We start from the raw sequence: 10,727 nt of genomic DNA on the forward strand, positions 1-10,727 counted from the left end.
CCATCGTTAGAGAGGGGAAAGGGAAGAAGCCGGTAACTCTGTTAGATTTTCCATTTTATTAGATTTTTGAAGACGTTCGAGGTGGCCGGCTGTATTCGTCAGAGCGCGTGAAGAAATACGTGGGGGAGATACACATTATATAGAAGATAATAATATAAAACTTTTATCTTCTGTGTGTGTGTGGCGCGCGTTGGAAAAGAGCTCTCCCCGACGATCTCGTTATTTTTGCAAGATGAACGAAATGAAGTTTTAATCCCGCTTAACGGGCCAGAGCTCGAGACGTAGTTCATTATTCAGCGGGCTCCTTGTACGCGCGATCAAATCTCGTTATCCACTCGCACCGGTCGTGAATCATGAGATGATAAATGATGAGACAAGGGATGCAGCGTGTCGGAGGAACAGAACGACCTACGGGCGTTATCCTCTCGCGCACGCCCGTAGGTCGTTTGTTTTCGCGCGAGGAAGGCAAGGCGTGACGAGACCAAGAGTCGACCGTGACGTCTCCACTAGGGCCACGAGAGAACGTCCGCGGTTCCCCGTGAGGCTCCCCGCGGGCGTTCTTGCATTTTCGCGCCCATTACATCGCTATGAGGAAAAAAAGTACGCTGTCTCGTGCGTTAAAAAGAAAGAAAAGAAAAGAAGGAAGGAAGAAAATATCTCTGAACGTGTTCGTACGTGTGAACGACGTTGTATAGGTGGGAGATGCTACGTGTACGTTCGATGCATGCCGGATGCATTATACTGCGCGGTCGGCAATGGGTAATAACAGAGTATTGGGAGATTGGCGGTGGTTTGTATGCTGAGCGCGGGTACGGGAGACGGGTGTGGAAGAATGACGGTAAAACGGCTCGAAGTGTCGAAGCTTAACCTCGGAAAGATGCACGGGAGGATCTTGTAGGGTATATTAACGCGACGCGACGTGGTACGCGAGTCTGCAGGTGCTTCCGACGAGTATCCGGAGGAAGAGAAGGTGCGGAAGTGTGCGAGAACAATTGTACGGTAGATTGCTCCGCGAGCAAGCGCACTCTCGATGTGCGATAAGAGAGATAGGGCAGGTAGTGCAATCTGTGCTTCTAACTTTCAGAAGAGATTAGGAGGCGTGAATGACGTTAATTAAGATAGATTATATATATATATATATATATATATATATATATATATATATATATATATTGTGCGCCTTTTAGAAAGAAAGAGAGGGAGAGAAAGAGATAGAAGGAGAATATACTAGCCTCTGAAATTCGTTGAAAGTTAATGTTTCGCGTATGCATGTTACACGTGCGCTGCGAGTCGTATCAACTGGACATGGGACATCGAGAGTTAAATGCGCGTTAACTGAGATCATCTCAGTCACTTCGAAAGGATAGAAAGAAGAGGGGTGTGCAAGCGTTTCTATGTGTTACACGAGCGCATTAAGAAATCGACACATGCGGATACAAAGCGTAACTGTTCCAGCATAAGGCTTCGCAAAGAAATTGCCAGGCCAGCATGCAAAACCGAGAGAAAAGTCGGTTAATAATGTCGAAAGTACCATTCTCCACAATCAGAGATCGTTCTTTTACGATGGCACGTTTAATGTTATTAATGCGCAGTTATTTCAAATGGCTCCTGTGTTGAGTGCAATCTTGCACGGGGGAAAACATTAGAGACATCGTTTGATTAAGTATGGTCGTCGCAACGAAATATTAATTTTTATTTTTTCGCCCATACACATAAAAAGAATGTAGAAATCATAATGCTCGAAAAGTATCCACGCGTGTTTCAGCGAAACTTTCAGTGTTGTGTGTGGCGCAACTAAAATCTGTTAACCACAATTGACACATTCGTTTTGCAGGCCGCAATAGAAAAGAGAGAAATCGTAATATTCTTTCAATTGAGTAAATATGAGGATATATTAATTGAATATTACGTATGATAAGATACGTGAGATCTGTGGGCATATAACAGCAACTGTTAATGTAATATCTATTTAACTTTTGAATTCACATACATTTCTTTCCTAATCATAGAGAATGTAGTTGTAACAGACATGGCATTATACAAAATAGTTAGGCACTCAAGATATAAAATCTTGAAGAACAAAGATACAGCAAGTGATACAGCCGTCGTCGTTGATAAAGTGAAATATTTCATACATACATAATAATGATGAATATTAATTCACATTGCATTAATACATAATTAATTGTAATTAATAATTGAATTAATCGTTCTTGTGTATGTGTTAAATATCTCACTCCATCATCAGCGCCGATTCTCACTTGTCTGTTCTTTTTTTTGCTTTCTAACTATTTTCAATTATTTTTTCCGTGCAGAGAGATTTTCGCGCGGAGCATCGTATCGACGGATATAAAGATTTAGGTTTCGAGGGGACCGCGAGAGTTGTATTATTTATTTTTAGCCGTCTGTGTCATAAAGAAAGAATACGAACGGTAGAACGCGAGCGTACAAGGCTAGTGTCGTTTTATATACGCCTCATTACGCCGCCATTGCGGAAAATTACGTCCTGTTAAGCCGGATGCTAAATTGCCGGTAAGCACGTATATTGCGAGCGAGTCCGCCAAGCTAAAACGGTCCGTGTAAACGCCTGCATTAAAATCCGCTGCGTTATCGCCCGTATTAATGCATTCGCTTCAAGACATTTAACCCCTACAACGACGCGCGGAAGATCCGGGCGATAAAGCCGTCTATATGCGCACACGGCCACGGTATGAAAACGCGGAAGGGCAGCGGCACGAATATAATTAGTTCTTCAATCGCACGAGCCGGCGCGCCGCGTGAACTTCATTTCGCATTCCGTTTCCATTACGCTCTCCGTGCGTTGTTTAACAACAAGAATGCGGCGCATCAGCGATGTTCATTATCGAATGATTCGAGGTGCGTTAACTGCACATCATTGCTCGTCGCGAAACTCGCTCAAAGCCGATATCCCCATCCCTTCCAAGAGAAAGATAGGCATACGGGGCACCTTATTTTAAACAGGCCAGTCGAATAACTCGAAAACTCTTCCTTAGTGGACAAAAATGTTTCAAATCAAATTTCTGAGGGAGAAAAAAGACAATTATATATATATGTATATATATATATATATATATATATATATATATATATATATATAGAAAGAGAGAGAGAGAAAATGATAAGATAATGTTGATCTCTAAGCGGAATTTTCCGGTAAAACGCAGTGCGAATTGATTAGACGTCGGTCATTGTCGATCTGGTCGTCATATCGGATATTATATTCCCATCCGAGAGGAGTTCTACGATAACGTAAAGCGATTTGCATAGTAAAAGTAACGGGAAGCGCGAGGCCGGGCAATGGCACCCAAAGTCCTATCCCATACCGCATAAGGTATCAGTTCCAATTATGGATCGAGTTCCAGTTTTGGGTCAAACTTACTGTATTAATTAAAAGAATAGAGAAAAACGGCTCTAGTTATCGGGGCTAGCTACCGGGATAAGTTGGCAAAATCGATTATTTCTAGTATTTTCTAACAAGTTAAGAAATGAAGCAAGCAAGATTTTTTAACATGTTAAAGATGGAATGAAATTCCTACTTAATTGATTTTGAACATTCTTAATATTGAAAAAAAGAAAATCTAGGATATCATTTGCGTTAGCAACTCATTAGATTTCGTGAGACTGTTAATAGATTGTTAATAGATTGTACTACGTATGTTATTATTCTATACAGATTAAAACAATGAATGAATATGGATATTGTTAATATAGAATTGGGTACTCCGTATAACCCTCCGTATAACATTACACACGGACGCGTAATATTTGCTGACGATAATGGGACTTTTACGCAGGAATGTTTCTAAATATTTCTTTATGATTAAGAATAAACAAAATTTAAAATCTAATAATTTTATATCACAACTACGATATTAGTTGCGTACATTGGTGTCAGTTCGTTTGAATGTCCGATCGACGGATTTACATAAACGATTGAAAGTTACTCGAACCTTAAATAACCCATAATTAGAACCGTTATCTTAAATCCCGCAATGAGCGACAAGGGGAGGAGGGGACGTTCTCCCGGTGCGGCGAAAAATCATTTTAGGAACGGAGATCGGCGTGTTTGGCGCGTGGAGGCAACGTGTGGGGCTTGTCAGGTCGACGACGGTTCTTTCGTATCAACTCGCGAAGTGGTGAAAAAGGAGAGCAGAAAGGAAAGGGGGAGAACGAGGAGAGGCCGTGGATGCAAACGTCGTTACGGAAAAGTCGCGAATGTGTCGCGATGAATGTGTTTTACATGTTGGGCATTGACTGCCCCAGTTGACGGTTTCTATTTCGAGCTGGCCTACTTGTGGCGGCGGCGGCGGTGGCGACGGTGGAGGCGGCGGCGGCGGCGACCACGTCGACCCCGACGGCGATGACGACGACGTGCACAACTCCGTGATTTCAATATTACTCTCTCTGGGTGGCACGTAGAGCCCGTTCGATATTGCGAAGCCGAGAGTTATCGCACGCGCCTACCGTATCGGCCGTATCGCCAGAATCGGCTTGCGCACTCTAAGTGGCTGGAGAAAAGACCGTGAGATTTTATTTTCCTTCTCCCTGTTTTCTGCTTGTTCTCTCGCTTTTTTCTCCTTTTCCTTTTTGTCTCTTATTCTGCCTGCACCTGCGGCGATCTCTTCGCGGCGACGCTCTCCACCAACAGAAATTATTTCACGCTGGAGCATCCCTCTGTACCGGCGGTACACTCCTTTGGAGAATCCTTTTAGTGCATTGCCGAGCATAACGCGGAATTCATAATATCAATCACGCAACAAGTATTCGCGAAAGAAATCCGTAATGGATGAAACGAAAGGTTGACAAGATAAATTAGGAAAGCGTGCGCGCACGGGAGCGCTTACGACGCAGGGAATAGGGCGAGGAGGGGTTAGGTGCGGAAAGTGCACGAGAAGAGGGACGGAAATAGCGAAAGAAAGAGTAGGAAACTCTCGGATTAACGGGTGCAGAGCAGTTCCTGATAAAGAACGGCACAAGTGAAAGGCGACGGGACGTGGCGGCGGGGCGGTCAGGGGGTTGTGCGCAAAAGGGGATCCATGAAACTGGAATAAATTACGGTACTGAATGGTACTCTCTGGCGGGGTGCGGGACCTCGTATTTTCTCGGCTCTTTCTTAACACGGGCAGGATTGCGCGACGACGATAGCGCGAGAGGCACAGGACGGCGAATAGAAGTAGACAGGCGCGCAGGCAGGGGTAGAAAGAAAGAAAGAAAGAGAAAAAAAGGAGGATTTATCCGACGGGCTGCACACGCTGCCGGCTGCTGCCGTTAGGCGAGGCTTTTCAGTGAATAAGTCGTTCTCTTTCGTATGAGTGCCGGCGCGCCGCGTTTACACGTACGCGCGACAGTCATGTGGGTCACTCGCCTTCGCTTTATTTTTCATCCCCGTGTTTTATTCACCCGGCCCCGCTCGTCCCCGGGCGGATGCGCCGATGAAATTTAACACGGTCGGCCGCGTACGTGCCGCACACCGGAATTTCCGAATAATGAGGGAAGGTAATGCGCGCGCCGTGTCTCTCTCTCTTTCCTTCTCTTCCGCCCTCGCCTCCGCATTCCGTCTCTCGCTCTCTGGCTCTCTGCTGTTCTAAATCGTATTTTTCATCCCCGTAATAAATCGGAATTTCACGCAAGCCCTCTTTGTGACGCGATACAAAGGAACGGACGTTTTTGAGATCGCGATTGATATTTGTTTGCGCCAACGTTCTTTTACAGAATGGATTTTACCGGTCGCGCGCGAGAGACGATATCGCTTCGATCAAGATTACCAGAGAGCGAGTGAACAGAAGCGCCCTGCACGCGATAAAATATCGAATATTAAACACACTTACTGGCTAATAATATTTATCTGTCAATAAAGCCACTTTATATATTGAGAAAAAGACGCGTCTCTCTTGCCGGGCGCGACGTGTATCGATAATTCAATCTCCGTGGAACGTCCGCAGACGCGGCCAACGAAGTATCGATAAACTACAAATGCGGCTGTAACTTCGTTCTTATTTTCCTCGCGTCATAAGCACACTCTATTACTCTACATTTGCTGCCATCCTTGATCAACGAGTCGGCGTTTCGCTGAACGTTCGTCTCCGACGGTGGCACAACGAAAGTCTTGACTTTTTCTTTCGAAATATATTTATGGAAAAGTATCTCTCGTAAGATAGCAGCGTCAATATCCAGACGCGTGTCTAACTCTTATTGTTCTGATCTCTAAATACGAATACTTGAACCTCCAAAACATAGGATACGTGTACAAGGTGCTCGGCAATTAATAACACACCCGTTATGTGTGCAAGTAAAACTCATCTGTAGTGTAAGTAGAACTGAACGCAAAGTTTCTCTACGATTTCGCAAACTACGTAAAATTTCGAGTTGTTAATTAAAGAAGATTGCTGCATGGTCATGCGCGATACGATAAATAAACTATGATGCCGACAACTGCCGTCATGTGTGCTTGTACGTTAAGTCAAACTAAACAAAAAAGTCCTCTACTATTTTGCAAATTACTACATGGAATTTTACTTAATAATTAATTACTTAACAAGATTAATGCATGATTGCGCACGATCGCTCACCAATCTTCTTTAACTATTTTCTTATTTGCAAAATATTTCTCCCTCAGTATGTATCAAGGATAATATATACATATCATAAAATAAATATATACATATCACATATCACATATGTATACATCCAATATTTAAACTTTTAACATACAGAAAACATGTACATATTCTATATTGAAAGTTTAAATATTGACAGTTGCTTTTTGCAACTTTAAAAAGGGGAATTAATACGTCTTTTATTAATTTATTAATTTGAGGATAGCGGTAAAACGGGTTAGTTTCTTCCTTTTTGTTAGACTGTGCAGTTGCAGAGTCTGTATATACACTATGTCTAAATACTCGTATTTAAAAAGCAAAACAATAAGAATGTTCAGAGTACGTAATGTTAGATAGTAGTGTCCAAGTGTTGGCATTTTCAAGTTAATAAGCGCATTTCCGTAGCGCGATATTTTGTTGCCGGAGGACGAGTCAGCGGCGACTCCCGCGAAATAAATCACTAGAGCTGACGAAAGCTATTATTTTTCGAAGCATCGCAATCGAAGATTCAGCAGTTCGCGGTCGTCCCTCCGGAGATTGAGCTCAATAATTCAAGGCGTAACGTTGCGATGTAATGGCGCATAATAGGGGGGACAAATAAAACGGTTTCACGACGAGCGGGTGGGTGAATGAGCGAGCGAGGATCGCGCCAAGGGTCAGGAAGAGAAAAGAGGAAGAGAGAGAGAGAGAGAGAAAGAGAAAAGAAAGAAAGAGAGCCACTCTCGTTCCTTATGCGTGCCGCGATACTGCCGCTTAAGTCATCGGTGGTAGCAGGCTCGGCTGCGGAACTTATTGCGGAAGTTTTGATAATTCATCCCCCGAGCGACATCGAGCAAGGCTAGGCGCGCTATAACCGACAGGTAGGGTTGATATTTAAGGTGGCTGCTGTATCCTCCGGAGAGACCGAGCCGAAGCCGGGGCTAGCCGAACGAGTTAAATGTTAACGAAGGGGTTGCTCCTCGAAATAGCGCAGCGACGGGCTCTCGGCGCCGACGCGCGAGAGCTCGCCCGTTCTCTCTCCCCACCGGGATTGAAAAATTGCCCCGGCACTTTAATTTATTCTCCCGCGAAGCGAAGTTGGTAGACGCGCGCGCGCGCGTCGCGTGTTAACATTTTCAATATTAGATTACGCCGATAATATGCCGTCTATTATGCAGGAATATTGCGCGCACTGCCTGATACGAGGGAATCATAATAAGCTCCAGGCAGATTTATATTCAATTGCGTCATTAATATTACGCGATGTTGTTATATTACAAACTGCCGTGTGCACACACATACACACACGCATACACACATATCGCGCAGTTACGATCCTTATATTGCAATTTCAGCGACACTAATTATTATGCGACGTATCGACACGCCGACTTAAGCCATAGCGCATGAAAATTCATGAGCGGCGGCCGCTGATTTTGCGCCTGAAATATTCCATTTGCTGCTCTTTTCGTAGAATCAAATTTATCATTCCTATTTTATCGGGCCGCCACCGCCGGGCTAATAATAGCTCGACTAAAGTCATGATAGAATTGCGAATTCTACGTCTTTTGCGGTGGTTAATGAATATTTCAGGGCACCGCTAAGTAGCGAGTAAGTTTCGTCGGAAACGTTATTAGAGATCGATATCATTTCCGCGAACTCCCACACAGGAGTGGTAGGCAAGCGAGGGTAAGCGCAGAGGTGAAGGGACTCCATGGAGAAACACGATATGCCGCGGAGTCGATTTACAAGGGAAGTTTCTGCAGATCTCGCAAATCTTCCGCAACACGCGCCGGCTGCAGCGGCACGGATCGTTCCGGCCGCGCCAGGTTAAAAGCTTCGCTCGGTTTCTCGATTTTAACCGCGAAATTAACCATTTCGTTCATCGACCCACTCATTCCTCCGTCCCGCCAACCTTTACGTGTCTCGCCGAGAGATCGGAGGAGGTCGCGAAACCGCAAATATACCGTCGTAATGATAGCGCTCGAACGATTTTCGTAATTACGTTATTCATTAAAAGCTGCGATCGAAGTTTTAACGTGATTTTAACGCACGGAATGTGTTCCGGGCCGCGCGCTTTTTGTTATCAAAGAAGTTTATTAATATTCCGTCGAGAAGAGCGACGAGCCGAAGAGTGGGCGGAGAGGAAAGGCAACGGCCGAGTAATGCTTTACTGGGAAACTTCTGAAAAGTCAATACCATTTTCACGAACTTGTTTAGCAAAGACACGGTAGTGAAAAGATAGAGGGATAACAGCGCGGCGCGAATGGTGTAGCCTTGTTCCACACAACTCGTTTCTCTTTTCCCCTCTCTCTACTGTACTCCTCTTTCTCTCTCTTTTTCTCTTTCTCTCTCTTTCTTTCTTTTTCCGCCAGCCGTTCGATAAAATATCTTTCTAAACGCAGCACACGACGCGGTGATATTTTCCGACGGAAAATAAAAACGTTTGCCTTTCATTTGTTGTTTAACGCAAATGGAAAAATATGCGGGAGAAACATGCAATTTTTTTGCGTTTTTATTTCACGAGTAACCATGAGTAATTAAGTATTTACAAGATCTCCATTCTTATTAGTTTCTACTTGAGCTCATCCTAAAAGATATAATCTTATCCTTAGAATCCTTTTACGTTATGGCTCTCCAAGAGGATTCTTCTAAAAACAAAAGGAAAATATTCCAACTCGTTTCTCTTAAAAAGAGAAATTCTCCCCCAAAAAGATATCTCATATGAAAGTTACTTAGATTTTTATTCTCGAAGTTAAACCCAAGTGTTTTGCAGTCCTTATTAGAATCCCGATCAGAATCTGAATTCAACGTTGAGTCTCTTACTTGATAAAGGTTTTGAGTAATAATTTATTACTTAAAACTCATATCAAATAAGATTTTCAGCTTTGATTACAGAATTTGGTAAAGATTTTTTTTAGTTGAATTATGATTGTAGATTTAAAAATGTCACATGTATTATATAATTTAAAATGAAAAACTGGGATCTAGCTTTGAATAAAAATTTGAGTATCTTACATGAGATGGATATCGCTTGTGCATTAGTAGAATGAAAGATGTCTGCCTGTGAATATATATTAATGTCGTCACAGCACGTTACTGATACACACAAGAGAACTAATTTATCAAACTTTTGAGTACGATGTCTCTAAGGCGAAAGTTTATCAAACATCATGAGTGCCATGTTAGATAGAAGTAATATCTTTTTTGTCAACATTTTTAAAGAGCGATACTCTTGTCCCGGTAAATTGTTGAGAAAGAGAGAGCGAGGAAAGGAGGGCAACGTTCATAACCGTGCGATATTCTGCCGGATGTTTGTATCAATATTTAATCGAACTCTTTTGGTTTACGTAGAAGTTCTTGAAACTTCGCTCCGGCGAAGTCTGGCGCGATCTTAAGACAAACACGTTTCGTTTTTCCCACATAGTGTCTGCAGTTCGATCTCGAATTATGTTGGAATTTTCCGAAGCTCTTATCTCGATATTGCCCGCTGTATCCTTTCGCGCAGTTGCCGTTGCGAGGAACACGTATTAAACTGTTGGCTGGGGAATCGCGCGCTGTCCGCGCAAAAATCCATCTGAGTTGCATGTTTTACCACAAGAGCGTTTCTCTTTTCCCACTTTGCGGGAGCCGTGCGTGTTTATCGGTAGTACAATTTTTGTTATCGAATGCGCGCGCGCGCGCGCGCGTGCACTACGAACGTCGCTGCTTCATTAGGACAAACAATCAATATTTGCGTTCGCGACCAATTTACATACACCGTGTCAACATCCAATTAGGTCGATTTATACAAGCAATGTCATAACAAGCCGGAGTTGTGGGTTAAAACCGGCCGGGTCGCGTAACCAGTGTCGCGATTTTGCAAAACTGCGAGCCGCCTCGGCTCTCCCGGGAGCCATCTCGAAACCCGCTCGAATGAGAGCGAGCGGCTCATTAATACTTCGGGAACAAGCGAATCGAGCACTCGAGGCTCTTTCGGAACGGCGTGTTGGAAGTCGATGCTGTTTTCACGAGTTTATTTAGAAGCGGTGCCGAGAAGGAGAAACGCGCGGCTCCAAGGACGGCGGATGGAAGGATGAGAAAGAGAGAGAGAGAGAGAGAGAGAGAGAGAGAGAGAGAGAGAGAGAGAGA

At 43.7% G+C, this 10,727-nt stretch overlaps 2 protein-coding genes across 10 annotated transcripts in view; one reads left to right on the forward strand and one right to left on the reverse strand.

Moving 5' to 3' along the window:
• Positions 1-10,727, forward strand: part of LOC116841752 — a 440,348-nt gene that overhangs the window by 247,977 nt on the left and 181,644 nt on the right. The gene's annotated exons all lie outside the window — the stretch shown is intronic.
• LOC116841741 (protein turtle) overlaps positions 1-10,727 on the reverse strand; it is a 228,434-nt gene that overhangs the window by 50,671 nt on the left and 167,036 nt on the right. The window lies entirely within an intron of this gene.

The sequence above is a fragment of the Odontomachus brunneus genome, unplaced genomic scaffold (assembly GCF_010583005.1).
Source record: "Odontomachus brunneus isolate Ranch 3 - 2012 unplaced genomic scaffold, Obru_v1 Obru_scaffold_018, whole genome shotgun sequence".
NCBI classification, from domain to species: domain Eukaryota; kingdom Metazoa; phylum Arthropoda; class Insecta; order Hymenoptera; family Formicidae; genus Odontomachus; species Odontomachus brunneus.